The sequence below is a fragment of the Lipotes vexillifer genome, unplaced genomic scaffold, assembly GCF_000442215.2.
Source record: "Lipotes vexillifer unplaced genomic scaffold, Lipotes_vexillifer_v1.1 scaffold926, whole genome shotgun sequence".
NCBI classification, from domain to species: domain Eukaryota; kingdom Metazoa; phylum Chordata; class Mammalia; order Artiodactyla; family Lipotidae; genus Lipotes; species Lipotes vexillifer.
In genome coordinates, this window is record NW_006798085.1 from 2,572,916 (window position 1) to 2,591,092 (window position 18,177).

An 18,177-nucleotide genomic window follows, 5' to 3' on the forward strand; every position below is an offset into this window, starting at 1 on the left:
ACTGTGGTATGGGTGGAAAGAATCTTGGATTGAAGGTCAGGAGAACCACATTCTGGCCTTAGCTCCACTAGGAACTTGTCGGGTGACCTTGGGCAAGCCAGTACCTCTGTCTAAGTTGCAGTTTCCCCATCTTCTTATGGCCACTCACCAAAATCTAGACCCGGAACAGAAGTATGTGTAATTGGCAGTGGCTGGTTCGGTAGAGAGGGGAGCCTCTCCTGCACGTTCTCTTCTGGGAGACTCAAGAGAGGACCCTCTGTAGGGACCAAGAACAAACCCATCTTTCCCTCCCAATCCAGCTCTCCTGACTTCCTGCCTCCAAAGGCACCAAACATCGAGGCTTAAGCCTCCGGTCAGCCTGGTCCGTCCTCTCTCCGCTTGTGTATTTAGCCACCAACTCCTGTCAATTTTCCCATCCAATGGTCACAGTTTCCCATGCCCAACCATGCCCTAGACTCTCATGCCTGGATTACTTCAGCCTTGTAAGTTCCCAGCCTCCAGGCTCTCCTTTCAACAGGTCATCCTGCTAGCTTCTTCTCCCAAGAGCCCAGCTCTGACCTGGCCACTCTCCTACTCTGCAACCTAATGGGCTCCTCACTGCCCACTGCCAAGGGCAGATGTCAGACTGTTTTCCACCTCCACACCCTAGACCCAGCCTGGCTTGAAGCTGCAAATTCCTATTACTCATCAAGATGGAGGTCAAACACCACCTCCCATGAAGCCTTCGTTCCCTGACCTCTCACCAACCCCCTACCACCCAATGGCTTAGTTAAATTAAGTGGCCCCCAGAGCATTTCCCATACCTTCTTGGCAGCACATAACTCTGTCTCCCCCATTCAACTGGAGCTCCACCGCACTGGGGTCCTTTGGGTCTCAGTATCCCCACTGCTGTGTGGTATGGGCTACTGAATATTCTTGCAACACCTAGATAAGAAGTCCTGCTTCCCAACTCAACAGGGTGAAGACCTCTGACTGCATCCCCTCCTCTGGTATCCCCATAGTGAGGACACAGAACTGAGCACACACCTGCGACCCAGCAGACTGGCTGACTGGCAACCCACCTTGCCCCAGGGCAGAAACCACATGGCCAGGAACCAAGACCCAGAGATGTGAGAAGGGAAAATGAACTCTGCCTGAGGGTGGAGGCACTCTGGCCTCAAGGAGCACTTAGTTCTCCCATCCCAAGCTCCCGTGAGGGCATCCAAGCTCACTTGAGAGAAGGGCTATGTGCCATCTCCTGCTTCCTTCTCCTGGCCTGCAAAGTCTTGGCGCTCGCCTGTTTTGACCCTGGGCCACCACATCTACATCCCACCCCCACTTCCTAGTCCTACTTCCCTTTCCTTTTGCTGAGGCCAAATATAAACTCCCGGGCAGGAAATGCCTTGGAGGAGCCTGGCCCCACCCTGAGATCCAGAGAAAATTGTCTCTGACAGAAAGGAAATGGGCTTGAGAGAAGTAGCCTCCTCAGGTGGGGCCTGCTCTCCCTCTGGAAGCCAGCAGACACAAGCCCGCCGCGGAGCCCCACAGCAGCCAAAGGGAGGGCCAGGACGAGGAGCACAAAGGAGAGGGTCGGGGCAGGGGTGACGACAGGCATGCTCAGGCCATAATGGGGTGAAGGGAAGGAGAACCCAAAACAGTGGTCTAATGGCTGCGTTAAGACCTCAGAGCACAGAGGTTCTGGGGTACAGTGAGTGGGAAGAGTAACAGGCTAACGATCTGAAGACTTGGCTTTTAGCCCTGGCTCTGCTACTTCTCAGCTGTGGCTGTGGTCATTATTGATAACAATATTTATGATACTAAATGTAATTTTTAAGAATAATCCATAATAGACACTAATATTTACTGAGTACTTACTATGTGCCAGACCCTGGGCTAAGGACCTTACACAGATCATACTGTATAAGACAACTTCTCTATGCCTCAGTCTCCTCATCTGTCAAATAGCGTTACGATCACAGTACCGACAACATGAGGTATTTGCAAGTATAAAATGAGATGATAATAATAACAGCCAAAGGGTACAAGTCATCATTATGTCCCAGGCATTACTTTAGGTACTTTTTAGATGATTTATGTTACTGAACCTTCACAACAACCCTGTGAGGTAAATGCTCTGACGATATCTCTATTTGACCAATGAGAAAACTGAGGCCCACAGCTATCAGGTAATTTGCCCAGGATCAGCAGTGAAGAAGTGGTGGGCCAAGATGTACATCTAGGCAGTCTGGCTCCAGAGTCAGAGCCACTAAGTTAGAATCCTCCTCATTAAATAGGGGAAATCGCCTAGGCTATAGACACAAAAAACATATACCAGGGCCTTTGCAGTATGAACCCTTAACCTGAAGTAAGTTCAGAGTAGTGGAGAAAGCACCTAATCATCCCATATCTCTTTGGTCTCCACAACAGTCCTGTCCAAAGCAGGCCTGCCGCACAAATGGGGAAACTAAGGCTATGGAAAGGCCAAGTGGCTTCTACTGGACTACAGATGGAGCCAGGAGCCTGCCTAAATACCCAACGCCCTCCTGTTGATCTGTTCCCATGTCAGCCTCCCCAGGCTCTCCCCTCCAAATCCACTCCCCCTTGGTTTTGTACTTATTCAACCACTATTACCTGAGCACCTACTCCACACCAGGCCCTATGGTAGGTACCAAGGTCTGAAAACTGAACAAACGTTGAACTCTCCTGGAGTACTTGGCCAGAGCTGCTACCACACCCATCCTTCTCAAGGAGGCAGAGGCTAAGATGGAATGTCCTTTGAAACACCCCCTGGAGCTTGTTTGGAGGCAAGTAACAGAGAATGAGCTCGGAAGCAATGGAGCTGGCAACTGGTACAGCCTGAGGGAAGGACGCCTGCAGCATCCAAGAGCCCTGAGGTGGGAACATTGTGGGGAGGACTAGAGTTTCCAGACAAAAGCCCACCACACACATACCCAATTTTAGCATGGGCCACACCAGCTGGAGGGCTCACAAAAGTGAATCCAGACAGCCTCCCGCCTGCCCCTAACCTTCTAAATAATGCAACCTGGTTGTGGAGATAGCTCATTAAAATGTCTCTTCTCCCCTGATGCCACCCAGCAGCCTGCTCTGCACCCTCAGTGCTGGAAAGTGCTAACCAGGCAGGCCTGCTGCTGACATCGGAACAACCCCCAAATCCCTCCTGCACACACTCCCCCACCCCAGTGAAGCTCTGCTTTAGAGCATGGACACCCAGCCCTCAGTGTTTTCTCTGCTCTCCATCTGTCCACCTCGGGGGTCTGGGAGCAGGCAAGGACCTGGGGACTGTCACTGCAACAGCAGTGACTGATTGCTGGTGGGTGCGGGGAGCAGTCAGGGGTAGAAGGGAGACCCAAGCTTCAGGTCTTGCCTCCCAGCCAGGCATGAGGGAAAGGGAAGGGGGAAGCATGACACAGTCACCAAGGGTGTGGGTGGTGGACTCAGACTGCCTGTGTCCTGATCCCAGCTCCATCATTCTCGCGCTGCTGGAGTGACCTTGAGGAAGTTCTTCTTTTAACCTCTCCTTGCCTCGGTTTCTTCATACATAAAATGGGGGTGACGACAGCAGTACCTACTTTGCTGAATTGTCATGGGAGCTAAGTAAATTCAAATGTGTGAAAAATTGAGAAGAGTTCACTATTATTCTTGGTGTTATCATCATTCCTACAGCCTCTTGCAGTGTCATAAATGCCACTGAGGAGGCCAGAGGAAGGGAGCCCTGTAGGCGGGCATGGCCAGGAAGAGCTTTTCGGGAGGAGGTGGAATCTGAAGTGACAGAAAAGTCCAGACCTATGCCCAGGAGGTGGCAGGTTTGTGCACAACATGTCCCCAGGTCAGTGAGAAACAGCAAAGTGACAAGGTGGCAGAAAGTACTACTAAACAACAGTAACAGTGAGAGTACTGTTTATATTATTGGATTTAATATTCAGCAACCCATGAGGTAAGTACATATCTCCATTTTATAGCTGACAAAATGGAAGCTCACAGAGATTACGTAATTTGCCCAAAGTCACCCAATGCTGCATTATACCAGAGTCCCCACTCTTCACCATGACACTCTCCTGCCCCAGGCTCCATGTGCACACTTCGGGGGGTGTTTTGCTTTGGCTCCGCTCTGGCCACTTTCCCACACGCCCCTCTTTGTCGTTCCCATTTAGAAGGCCCTACTCAGGTGAGGGTGGCTCAGACCAGATGTTTGGGGCAAGGTGCTTCCCAAGCTCACTGCCCCTGTCCCTCCTGACTTGACTTCAGCCTGGAGCAGAAAAGCTGGCTGCAAGTGCCTATCTCACACCTCAGACAGGCCTGCCTTTGGGCAGTCCAGATAAAGGACAGGAAATCCTCGGGCACCTCCCCTGGAGGTCACTCCCTCTACCATGGGAACAGAGTTGCAGCTTGGGCAGAGGTTCCTCTGTGGTGGGGAAGCTGCCAAGTCAGCCCCAGCCGCCCTGGCTGCCGAGTGTGGTTTGGGGGAAACAGGGAGGGCTAAGCGTCAGAGACCTGGGTTCCAAATCCTCCCTCCCTGGAGACTGTGTCCTTCCTCTCTCTGGGCCTCAGGTGGAGATCAGCCAGGATTGCACTGGGGGGATCATACTGTCTATCTGACTGGGCTCCTCTGAGAACAGAATGGGATCGTGGAACTGAAAGTGCCTTGGAAACTTTAAAGAAATGGGAGGACATGTCAATGTCATCGTCATCAACTGCTAGAGGCGTGGCTGAGTTGGTGTTTCTCCCCGTCCGATTCACCCTTCTAGGCCCCACTGTGGGCATGGCTCAGACTCATTTCCAGCTTCAATGCTCCTTAAAATATCCCCTTCCTCTACCCACCGACCAGCTCAAGAGGCAAAAGCAAGTCACAGGAAAGCGGGCTATATGGGCACCGCACACACAGTACAATGCAGTTGGCCCATCCCAGTGAGCACCTCCTCCCCTCAGGCTTGCCCTCTGCTGTGGGAGCACTGAGAAGAAGGCCCTACCCTCCCCGGGCACCACAGTCATGGGAGCTGACTGGACCGGAATGACAAACAAATCAGAGAGAACCGTATGAGGTGTTTGGACCCAGGACTCCTGGAGTTCAGAATCTACCTGAGATTCTGGAGTCAACCAGGAAAAGGCAATGGAGAAGTCTTCTGGAAAAGTTCAGGCTACAGAAAAACAGAGGAGAGTGAGGGACTTCCAGAGCCCCATTTCGTGCCCCAGAGCCACAAAGGGTAGCATGTGTAAAGGACAGTAATGAGGCTGGGAAGGGGACTGGTCCCTGGTCCCCTGAGGGTCACTTGGAGGAGCTGAGGCTGTTTGGCCTGGGGAAAACACAGGGGAACTTGGGCTCTGTCCTCAGACACCTACAGATCAGAGAGAACAGACAGGATCTAAGTGGTCCCAGGGGGCAGAGCTGGGACTCAGGGGTAAAAGCCATAGGGAGACAGGTATCAGCTCAACATCAGAAAAAACTTTTGGAGATTACATGGATGTAAGCAACCGCCTTGAAACATTGCACTCCCAGTTATTGAAGATGGGTGACAGGAGCTGCACAAGTACTTGGAGGGGGAAGACCCAAGCTTCACAAAGAGAGTCAGACCCACTGCCCTCTAAAGGTTCTTCTTCCCCAAGCTCTGTCTGCTTCCTACCTCTGGGGCATTATGGGAGAAGCATAAAGGTGACTGGAGCTGGCTAGGCCCTTGGCTGATTCCCACAGAGACCTGGGATCTCAGGAGCACCTTGGGCTGGTACTACCCAGGGGGAGCGGGTCACTCATTAACTTGTGGCTGAATGGGTCAGAGGGTGGCCACCTGAGACAGATGGAAACATGAGGAGGGGCGAGAGCGCAAACTGCACAAAAGCCCATGCTCAAGGAAAACCCAAGCACTGGCAGTTCAAGGCCCTGGCAGCCCTAACTGACCAGCCAGCTAAGAGTATTTAGTAAGAGTATTTAGTGAGTATTTAGTATTTAGTATTTAGTGCCTTGTGGATAAGAAAATGCTCTTGACTAGAAACGCATACTCTCATGGCTAAAAGGAAGCCTGGGAGACCACTGAGTCCATCTAGGTCCAGAGAAAGCAAATGTCTTCTCTGAAGTCACTCATGGAGAGGTAGCTATAGAGAGACACAACCAGAAGCCAGGTTTCCTGACCCTATCGTAGGCCCACAGGGTTCACTAAATGTTGGTTCCTTCTCGTCTCACTGAAACTGCAGAAAGCTTCTTGTGGTCTAGAGCTTTCTAAATTGGACCTGGGTCCTAGCTTGACCCTTCCCAACTCCCACTGCTTGTCAAGATACAGGTTTTCTGTGGAAGGTCTCCTCCTCCACTATGGAGATCTCAGGCCTCATGTCCCAACCTGGTGTGAAGGGACCTACAGTGGACTGAAAACAAACACACACAGCTCCACCCCAAAACCCAGTAATGGCAAACCCTTTGGGTGGGCATTTCTTGCTCTTTTAGACTTTCAGATTGAGATCAGGGAGTCAGCTGCTCCTGGAAACACCCCAGACGCCTTATGACTCTGATGCCTAAAGAAACCCCAAAAAACTCCTACCCCACTGTCCATCTGAATCCCTATTAACTCAACTCTCTGCCCCTCTCTATAATACCACCCAAGTTGCATATGTGTCCTTCAAGCAAGGTGAATGACTACTTCTGTTTGCACAAGTGAAAACAGGAGCAGAAGTTTAATTGGCCCCAGAAGTTCCCATGACTGAATGTTCATTAATGTCCCCTTGGGGTAAGGTAAGGGCTCAGAAATGGGGTCCCTTTAAGGCCTGGGGTGGACAAAGAGTTAGTTAATGGCCATCCCTAGAGGTGACTTTCCAAAGTGGTTATTATGTGGCTCAATCATTAACCAAGCAGTGGCAGGACCCCAGGCTTGTTGGAAAGGAGCCACTCCTTTCCCAAGGACAGCCCAAGAGCAGGAGACTCTGGGGCAGCGAGGCCTGGATGAGGGAAGCTCTCTCTCAGCTCCACACAGGGGTGGAGGAAGGCTGGCCCGGATATGGAGGAAGTCAGCACACCCTTACTGGAGTGGGAGGGAAAAGCGAGACAGTGAGGGTTTTTATCATGAATGAGAGAGGAAGCTCCAAGCTGGGTCATGGTGATTAGATGACAAGCTGGGAAAGACGCTCATCCTGAATGCATCCTGTTTTGCTCTGAAATGGAACTGGCCTCAGGGGCCAGGGGCAGGGGAGGGGCCAGGAGGCAAGCAGCCTCCCAGGAATTCTCCCAGGCCTGCCGACCTCAAGATCCTGGGTGGCCCTGGAACTGGGGAGGCCAGCAAGAGTCAGAACTCTCATTTACCACTAGAGAACCAAAGCATGCATGTACTTTCCACAAGAAGCCTCCACAAGTCAGCCTTGGGAGCCCGAGCCCCAGAGCCAGGGCTTCAGAGATGGCAGCAGGCACTGTAAAACAAGGGGATAGGGCTCCATAATCCCTCCAGCTCAGACCTTTCCTGGGCCTCTCTTTCAAGGTTCAGCTCAAATGTCACTGCCTCTGTCAGTCACCTTCCCCTCAGTCAAAAGCCACTGCTCCCTGGTCAGGCCTCCCAGGGCAAAATATCTTCCTTAACAACTGGAAATATGAACACTGTTAGGATATTTGATGATATTAAGGGACTGTTTTAAAGTGTGATAGTGGTGCAGTGTCTATCATTTAAGTCTCTATCCCTCATATATATATATATATATATATATATATATATATATATATACACACACATATATATATATATATATATGACTATTTATAGATAAATCAAAAGGTGTCTGGGATTCATGTCAAAATAACAAGAAAGAGAATGAAGTAGATGAAGGTATATACAGGGAAGGATTGGCCATGGGCTAACAGCTGTTGAAGTTGGGTGACGAGCACATGGGACCTTATTACATTTATCATCTCTACTTTTATGTATGTACGAAATTCTTCATAATAATTTTTTAAAGCCCTCACCAAGGTAAAGACTTAGTGTGTCATGTATCACTCATGCCACTAACCCCCATCTACTAGATGGTAGGTTCCCTGAAGGTGGGGGTTACACTTTGTGTCCTCCACAAGACCTAGTACCAAGAACTTAATGACTAATAATTTATATAGCACTTGGTAGCTCACCAAGCACTTAGCCATGGATCCTCTTGTTTAATCCAGTAAAGTGGAAAAAAGCGGGGAAAAACTAAGAGTCTGAGAGATTGAGTCGAGCAGCAGAGCCTGGATTTAAACCTCCGTGAGTCCTGCTCCCAGTCCCCAGTTCTTGGCCCCGCACCATGCTGGACTCCTGAGGAACTTAACCTCCAGTTCTGCAGTCCCTGAGAGGTCTCGGGTAAATAGGGACAGCAACATTGGGCATGCAAGTTCCCAAGGTGGCAGGCTGGGCAAGAGGAGACTCAACACACAAACACAGCACTTCAGACTGGTGACAAGGGCCCAGACTGGTGCCTCCTGTCCACTGATTCAAATTTACTAGGACCCGCTCCCCCTTAATATACACACATAAACCAAGGCCCCGGGTCACAGATGAATAAAGCTATAATAAACACTTGACACCAATAACTGTGTTTCCAGCCCTGTGCTCAACTCCTCTGTTTAGGGTTGCAGGGTGGGGGAGTTCACACATCCCATCCTAGAGCCCTTGCATCTTTCAGATCCCCTATCTTTACTTTATCTGATAACAGCCTTCCAAAGGCCCAGGGCCATGACACTTCATCTTACCCAAACTGGGAGTCCAAGAAAAAAGTTCTCCTTATCCTATTCAAGCCAGAGGCAACTCCTTCTTCCAGTGAGAGACCCCATGCCCCACCTTCCCCAAGAAGGTGGAGGCACCGCCTGCCTTTGTTAAACCTGTCATCTGTTGAACCTGAACTTTCCAAGGCTGGAACAGGGAGCTCCAGGAGTCTCCGGGTGACCGCTGCCACAGCAGCCCCATTAGAGACTCGATCCTCTCCTCCCTTCAGGACTTTCTTGCTTTTGTGTTGCTGCTGTTATCCCTATACCCGGCTCCAGGGGTCCTCTGTTCCCTCTCCAATCTATAGCCCTAAGAATGGAACTTTTAAACCTTGAGAAGACAGAGAGTGTCAAAGTTTGGACTTCTCTGTGCCACTTCCTTCACTCCTCTGTACAAACTCAGGAAGTGTTGTCTTCTGTCTTCCCCGCATGACTCATGCCACCCGCCCCCCCCCACAGGACTCACACAGGGTACAAAGCCCTTTAGTGCAACTTCAGCCTCTTCTTGCCCTAAACACCTCCAGATATCATCTCCCTCTCCTCTCCAGATCAGGGAGAGGAGCTGCAGATGCACAGAGAGGTTTAGCATACTTCTCCAAGAACTGCTTACGGAGTGGAGAAGAGGCAAGCAAATAGGGGAAACCAGACTCTATCCATGTGGTGTTTTCTAACTACAGAGGTCCAGGGAGTAGAAATTCCAAATCCCAAATCCAGAACATAGTTGGACAAAGGCCAAATCCTGGAAATGAGGACCAGCCCAGAATGTCCAGCGATATGGTAGCTGTAGCTTTAGGGTGAAAGAATCCCCCACCCCTAAAACCATCATTCCCATCACATTCTTTTGGTTCACTCCATCAACCACTCAGAAACCACCTGCAGTCACCACCTTCTCTACGTCCTTGGGCTGCCTTGCCCTCTCATTCCCCCGACAAGAACTGTCTCTCTTCTACTCCAGAAGGATGAAAGTGAAGGGAAAATTCAGAGAGCAGTAAGACAGACGGTGGGTGGGGACATCAACCCCTAGAGTGGGGGCGGGAACAGGTCCACAGTAGGAGTCAGGGTTTGAAAATAGCCCTGGGTGTGATTCATCACCGTCTCCTTCGGGGTCGGCAGACGTGGGTGCTCTGAGTGAGATGGAGACACGCCAGGGCCCTCCAGCCCAACTTCTGGGGCCCAGGGCTCTGCATTGGCCCCACAACTCCCCACCAGTCTGGCTGCTGTCCTGCTTGCCCTTCCCAACACCACTAGTTTTCCAGCTGGCTTAGCTGCATAATCACCACAAGGCTCTCCATCTGCAAAGCTCCTGTCGCCCCAAGCATCTCAGAAACAACCCTTTACCTGCCAGTTTAGGAGCCTGGACAAGTCACCAGATGTCAGGGTGGAAGAGACTGGCCCTTTAGATACCGAATTCCAGCCCACCACCCAAGGCACAGTTGAAAACACTGTGGTCCACAGAAGTAGCATGACTCGCCTAAGGTCACATGAATTAGTGGCTGAGCCCTGGTTCCCTGAGTCGTAACTCAGTACTTTAAAGAGTTTGGGAGAAGAGAAATGGAGAGAACCTCGGACTATCTAATTGGGAAATCCCAAAAACTTCCACTAAAAGGCCTTTGCTCAGAGGTTCCCTAATCTAAACCCATTTTGGACTTCATGGGGAAACTGAGCCCTGGAGGAAGCGACTTATCCAAAGGTTTTCGCTTGATCCCCGCTGCCACCTCAATACCAGGAAAGTCCGGGCGTTTCTCAGAAGGAAGGCAGTGGCCGAGGGGAAAGTCCATGCCGCCCAACCAGAGGCTTCCTGGAAATGCGCTCAAAGCAGAGGAAGGAGGAGAGGAAAAGGAAAAGCGGCGTGACCCGACCGCAAAGCCCAAGCCCCGCCACCTCGCCCAGTTCCAGCCCGTCTCCGAAGCCCCTGAGCTACGGTTCCGGGCTCCAGTCAGGCCCGGGGGTAATGGGCGGACAGCCGCCTTCCACCACCCCACTCCCGAGGCTTCCTAGGGAGAAGGGCGGCTGGCGGGCTCCGGGGTTCCCCCAATTTCGGCGACACCGGCCTCAAATCCTGGGGACGCAAATGGCTCGGCTCGCTCCCTCCGCGTCTCCCGTGGACGCCGCGCAGCCGAACCGCTTACAGCGGGGGCCGGAGCGCGCCGGAGAGGTGAGGCGAGGAGAGGCGAGGCGAGAGAGCCCCGGCCCCCCGCCGGCCCCTACCTCCCCTGGCCGTCGCCCAACTCCTACCTGGAGGCCGCGTCCGTCGCTTTGGGTTCGAGACCCCAACGCAGCTGCCAGCGGGCGGGAGGCACGCGCAGAGCCTGGGGTTGGGCGGGGGTAACGGTGCCAGCCAGAGGAGCAGCTGCCGCGACTGCTTAGCTGTTGTCAAGCCGCTGCCACTCTCTTCGCAGGTGGGGAGGGATCAGCGGCGAGTCGGGGGGCGGGGACGCCCCGCCCACCTACGGGACCTTCGACCAATGAGGGCGCAGTCCGGCCCACCGAACTCCCCAGAAAGCGGCCCAAATTGTGGTGGGCGGGGCTCTGCCTTCGAGTTCTTCCAATCCCCGCGCTGCTGCCACTTCCTCCGGTCACACCAATGCGGGGGCGCTGGGACAAGGCACAAGCCCAGGGCCAGCAACTAAGGGTGAAGGAACCGGGTGGCCGGGCACGCAGACTAATATCTATTGAGCTCTGTAAGTGACTGGCACCGTGGGGTGGGGGGGATTTAAATACTTACGCCATGTGCACGGGAAGGTTCAGTGGCTTGCTGAGGATAATTTACAGGGAGTTCAGAAGACACAACTTTGGTGAGATCTCCGATTAGTTGGGGCAACCAAGAGAACATTAGATATTTGAGAAGGACGTTGCCATTCCCACCTTGTTCAGGCCTCAGCATTCTGCAACTCCCCCACTCTCTGCCCCGTGTCCAGACTCTACCTCTGCAGAGAAATGCACGGAAAACTTGCATTTGCATTTGCATTAATCATAGTAGGAGAGGGCTCCCAAGAGTTGTGACAGCAAGTACCACCAGAAAGCCTGTTTAAATTCAGTAAGAAACCGAGTGTTAAGATTTGATTTCTCTCTTGCCTTTCCTCACAAGGGTCCAACACAAGTTCACACTTTGATTTCATTGTTGACTTGGGGACTCCTATTAGCCAGGAATGGAAATACCCAAGACCCCATGCCATCCAATCACCATCCTCCACATTTACAAATACAGAAACTAAGAAGAGATGACTCACTCAAGTTTCCCCAGCAAATCCATGTCAGTAACAATACCTGCACACCGGTGTTCTAACAGATGGGAGATTTCATACCTAACAGATGGGAGAAATGAAGGTGAGATTCCTAGAAAGCAGGGACTGCATCCAACTTGTTGCCTAGAGTACCCAACACTGAGGAGAGCAAAAATTAATGTTTCTTAGGACTGCAACTCTCTTAAGGTCGTCCGAGGCAATGGCAGAGCCAGACCTAGCCCCAGGTGACCCCTCTTGTCTGGCCTTCAGTACACTAGGCCAAATTGGAATTCTTCCACCTTCCTTCCCTGCCAGCCCTGATGAGAATCAGAGGAGAAATGGTGAAGCAAGGCTACCTCCAGTGTGTACGCCTCTTTTCCTCTCAATGGCATAACCGCACACAGCTGGCACTTTGCTCCAGATGAGCCATGTCCCCTTGGGTCTTGGTTATGGATGAGGCCTGTATGCCAGAACTCACTCCTGGAAACAAAATCCTACCCAGAGTCAGAAACTTTTATGATGGGTGGGAAGAAACCTTTATGATGGGTCACTCAAGATGACCTTCCTGAGACTGGGTTGCTATATTTGTAAGTATCCCTAAGGCTCTGAGTTGGAGCCAAACTTATCTTGCTTCTGGAAAAGGCTAGAACAATATAAGAGTGTGGGTCCTGCAATGATCCTAGAGCTTCCCTAAGGGCAGGAAACCATGTCAGAGCAGATTCCATCCACCGCATGACACCAAGCACAGTACCTACAGTAGCTTCTCAATAATGTTTGCTAATGGGTGAATGTATGTTAAAAGATACTCAAGGGACCACCACGAATAAATACAATCAAACGAATGATGAGCAAAAAACCCAATTTACCTTTTGGTATATACATTTAACTAAATCAGATATGATGGGTTCTGAGATACCCGAATCTTAAAAAAAAAAAAAGGCAATCAAACCTGAAAACTGCAAAAGGGAAAACTGCAGAAAGTACAAAAACTACAAAAGGAGCAATTGCTATAATGAGAACAAGAGCTTCACAATGCCTGGCATAGACTAGGCACTCAATAAAAACATCTGGGGCTTCCCTGGTGGCACAGTGGTTGAGAGTCCGCCTGCCGATGCAGGGGACACGGGTTCGTGCCCCGGTCCGGGAAGATCCCACGTGCCGCCGAGCGGCTGGGCCCGTGAGCCATGGCCACTGAGCCTGCGCGTCTGGAGCCTGTGCTCCGCAACGGGAGAGGCCACAACAGTGAGAGGCCCGCGTACCGAAAAAAAAAAAATCTGGTAATGAGTGAACACAATAGTCAGCGAAAGCTACAATCCTAATATTTGCCATGCACACTGTGACATTCTGAAATGGCCCAAGCAATGTCTAGGCTATTTCTCTAGGTGTTTTTTGATCTTTCCCGTATCCCATGAGCTTCAGAAAAGCAAGGAGAGCTCAGCCTTGTCAGGAAAACAAAGATAGTTCATCTCCTTCAACCACCAGCAGCCCTTGTTCCCCAAGCCCCCCACCCCCAACCTAAGCCAGAGTCTTGCATAGAACAGATATTCGGTAACGGTGCCTGGAAGATGAGAACGTGGTACCTTTCACAGGTTCCTTTCTGGGCTGCAACTTGAATGACTCTAGAGATAACTGGAGGCTCCAGGTCTTTGCCATCCCTTTCTCCATAAACCCCCCTATTTCCTGTGTGTCCTATAGTGCGGCTGCTGCCCTGGATGTCAGCTCAACCACCAGGCAGAGAAATGTAGAGTCTTCATGGGGGTAGGCTGAGGGCAGGTGAAAAAGCCTCAGGGTGAATGCGTGTGTTTCTATGCCTGAAGCACAGCGCTTCCCTCATTCTACCACTACCACAGCCCAACTGTATCATACAAAAGGCAGTACAATGGATTCTGGAGCCAGACAACCTGGGTACAAAGTGCAACTCTGCTACTTACTAGCTGTGTGACCTTGGGCAAATTACTTTCCAACTTTCTGTGCCTCAGTCTCCTCATCTGTAATGTGTGGACGATAATCATAGTCCTGACCTTATTCTGCTGCTAAACAGATCCACTGGACTAAGTGACACTTAGAACAGTGGCTGGCACCTAGACAGTGCTTCTAAGTGTTAGATATGGTGACAGAGGCACTGAGCAATGGTAGAGTGAGCCCTGGATCAGGAAGTAGGAGAGTTGGGTGCTAGTCCCAGTTCTACAGCTTTCTGGCTGTGTCACCCAGGGAAAGTCATTGTGCCACTCCAACCATCAGTTTCTTCATCTGTAAAATGAGGGGAGAGTACAATCCCTAGTGGGCAAAGTTGAGACAATGGATGTGAGGCTGTACTGTAAAGGGTGACAGGTGACAGGATGGCACTGAAGGTGTTGAAGAGCTAAGCTTTTTGCCAGGGCCAATCAGCTCTTTCCTTCTAGGCAGTGGCAGAGCGAAACTCTATATGCCCTTACCCTGAGCCTTACTCTGAGACACTTGCATCCCAATAAGCACCTATCTGAGGACTTAAAACAGTCCCTACACCCCTCCCTGCCCAGGATGGGGGTTCCTCAGGCTGTTGCAGGTAGACCCATAGCCCCACTCCAGAATGGCCCAGGGTAACATCAGGTAGGAACCCAACAGACTCTTCCACTATTTTCCATGCAGCTAAAGGTGCAGCAGCAAATAATTCCAGGGAACTCAGCTGGGAAGAAAAAAAGAGGAGTAGGAGCTGCAAGGGGAAAATCAATTACACTCAGACCAGCCCTGCCCAGCGCAAGACCATGGGTGCCCTGACACACGCACTGACACTTGCACACATATTCCTGCAGGCCTCATGGAAAGCCCACCCATCAGGCCTGGGAGGGTAAAGGACCGCTCCCTGGTGGTTTAGGGCCCCCACCCAGCCTCATGAAAAGGGGCTATTGATCAGGCTGCCACAACGTGGGATTGTGACAAGTGGTAAAAAAAAAAAAATTCCTGAGGAGCTGTGGCCGTGTCAGGGGGATGTGCACTAAGGGGGCAGCTGGAGTAGGGCCAGAAGTCGGGGGGGGGGGGTAAGACTAAATCGTAAAGGGACGTTATTGCCAGGCTAAGGAGTATAGACTTTGTCTTGAGGGGAAGGGGAACCGTTAAGGGTTTTCAGCTGCTCAGTAGACATTGTCAGATTTGCATTTTAGGAAGCGCACTCTGGCTAATATACTGGCAGGGGGGGGGGGGGGGGGGGGAAATGTAGTGGTGGGAGGGGCTTGCAAAGGTGAGGGGCACACAGACACCTCACTGGGCACTGCCAAGTGGGGGTGGGGGACAGAGAGCTATGTCCTGGGAGGAGCACAAAGACCCCCTGTCAGCTCACAACCCAGGGGACTGCCATGGCTGTGCTCACCCCACACCCCAGAGCACTCTGCAGCGGGGAGCTCTGTGTTGGGCTGGGAGCCCTGGGCTGCCTGTGAGGAGAGCTGGAGCACTGACCAAGCCAGGCACAGGCCAGGGGAGTTTCAAGGGTCACTTTTGCCCTTTCTGGGCTCTCCCTCCTTGAGCTATAGGACACAGAGGCACTCATTCCCTCCCACCTGCCTTCTGCAGCCATCAAGGGTAGAGTGTTGGGGCAGCTCATGACTGCCTCCAGACATTTGGACTAGGCAGCTGCGGGCAGAAAACCCAGGCCTACTCAGTCCCTGTCCGGGGCTCTTCCTCAGACATCCAAGAGCCTGTCTCCCTTTTCCTAACAAACACCAGATATAGTGTCAGCTTGATGGCATCCTGCAGCATCCACACAACAGACCCAGCGATGGGCCCCTTTCACACCCAGGATAGGACCCCTGCCTGGCTTTACTGGCCTTTCTCAAAGGAGCTAGAGGTTTTCTGCGGCAAGCAGATGGTGCACCACCCCACAGTACTCTCCCCACCCCCCACCCCATTCCCTTGGGGAAGTCGGCCTGCCTTGGGCCAAACGAAATAGGTGGGGTCACACTGGGCTCTGACACCTGGAGCAGGATGTCCACCCCCAGCCCCCACACCCCATGCCATTCCTGTCCTTCAGAGGAAGGTCACAGTGTGCTGAAGGGAAATGAGCAAAGGCAAAGCCCACTTCCAGCTTGAACCCCTCACCTTGCCTCACACCCTCCCCATGGACACATACAAGCAGCTGAGGTCAGAGGAAAGTCCCTCTAACCTCCCCAACTGCTCCCTCTGCCTGATCTAGTTTCAGCCCTCTCAACTTGCTCCTTCCTGTCTAGGCTCAGTTTCCTCATCTGGAAAAACAGGGCTGGGTCCGGGTTTCTACGGTCCCTTCTTTCCAGATTATTCTCTGCTCCTGTGAGCTTCTCTGTGTGTCCCCAAGGGGTGGGGCTCCCAGAAACCCTACATGCATGGGGCTTCTGTAAAGGAAGGGGTGGTGGGGTGTGAGGGTCCTCTGAGGATGGGGGTTAGCAGGCAGCCAGGTGAGAAAGAGCAGAAGAAAGTGCAATAAAGGAAGGGGTAGGGCTGAGGTGAAATGCAGAGAAAGCGAGGGGGCTGAGGCCAAGCTGGTCCAGATGGTTGGAGACCCGTCCTCTGCCTCCAGTGCTGTCCTCAGCTCAACCTGCTGCAGACACCCAGAAACGCTAAACAGAGCTCAGGATCCTGCCCCCTTGCCTGGGACCCTTCCACATGTCCCTCCCAGGAAGCAGCTCCCAAGACAAACTCTGGGAGGGTGAGGAGGAGATGAAGGAGGAGGAAAGAGGGGGCTCTTCCTTCCCACCCACAGGCTCCACCACCAGCCCACCACAGCCTGACCTCATGCTGCAGCCCACAAAGTTGGAGGGCTGCTGGGGTGAGGGGGAGGATGGGGGCAGAGAGTAGCTTTTACAGGTCCTGCCCACAGCCTGGCCCAGACCAACCCTGTGATTGTGGGTCTCTGGGGCTTGGCAATCTCAATTCAGACAGACAGTGCCTGTCCCCTGGCCACCCATCCACCCTGCCTCCTTCCCCTGAAGGATAGCCCTTAGAGGCCCCAGGATGACATCAGAGAGGGCATGGGATATGTGATGTGGCTCCAGGGCCACTCAGCAAAGGGTGTGGGTTCTCCTTGGCCTTGGAGTCCCTGTCTCATCTCAGTGGGCCCTTCGGCAAGCACAGCTCTCCCCCTCCTCAATATCCCTACACACACACACACACACACACACACACACACACACACACACACACACACAAATAAAAGTTCTGATCTGACCCTGAGCCAGCACCAGGGCTCCCCTACGCATACACATCAACCTGTCAGTCAACATGGACATCCAGGCACTGACAGGGGCTTGCGTGGGGAACAGGGTAGATAGACCCAACAAGGGTCCCTACCTTCCTGGAACTCCCATGCCAGTGCAGGAGGCAATAGCAGCCCCGGATGGAGAATGCCCAACCCAGGCAGATGGGCAGCCAGGTTAGGTCCCAGAGGACAAGGAGACAGGAGAGGACAGCAAGGCTCCCAGGTTGCATACCTGATGTCTCTGGATCAACTGATCCCCAAGAAACACCAGGAAAGCAGTTTCTAGGTCCCACTCTCATGAAGCCTCCTGGATCAGGGGACAGGACACTGCAACTCTGGCTTCTACCCTGCTTCTACCACAGAGATGCTGTGTGACTGGACTGAGAGTCTTGTCCTCTCTGGGCTTCAGTGTCCACATATATACAATCAGAGGGTATGATCTGAGGATCTCCACAGCCCCCATCCTTCAATGCATTCAAGTTCCATGACAAATCTAAACCTGGTTTGCTATTCCCTATATGCCTTTTGAGTGGGAGCAAGGGGAAAATTACCAGGGAAAAGGAACAGGCAGAGCCTGGAAGCTTTTTTTCCATGCTCAAAGAAACATATATTTTTTTCCATTTTATTTATTTATTTATTTATTTTTTGCGGTACGCGGGCCTCTCACTGTTGTGGCCTCTCCCATTGCGGAGCACAGGCTCCGGACGCGCAGGCTCAAGGTCCATGGCTCACGGGCCCAGCCGCTCGGCGGCATGTGGGATCTTCCCGGACCGGGGCACGAACCTGTGTCCCCTGCATCGGCAGGCGGACTCTCAACCACTGCGCCACCAGGGAAACCCTAGTTTTTCCATTTTAAAAAAGACAAAGTGCCAGGCACTCTTGGAGGCCTGTTGGAGTGTTAACAGGCCCTGGGATGGAGCTTTTAGGCTTTACCAGCTGACTAAAATGTGCTGCCAGTGTGGCTGGGTTGTGTCACACAACTAGGGGACAAAGTGGGGCAGGAAGGGGCCCTTGGGGTTATGGGGCGGGTAGGGGGCTACCGGCTAAGGAGG

At 52.3% G+C, this 18,177-nt stretch overlaps 1 protein-coding gene across 1 annotated transcript in view; it reads right to left on the bottom strand.

Moving 5' to 3' along the window:
* The window catches only part of STARD8 (StAR related lipid transfer domain containing 8), a 33,088-nt gene extending 21,984 nt beyond the window's left edge, over positions 1-11,104 (bottom strand). Inside the window, exon 1 of the mRNA XM_007470145.1 lies at positions 10,934-11,104. The gene's annotated coding sequence lies outside the window, so the exon portion shown is untranslated. The remainder of the gene's footprint in view (positions 1-10,933) is intronic.
* Between the last annotated feature and the right edge of the window lie 7,073 nt (positions 11,105-18,177).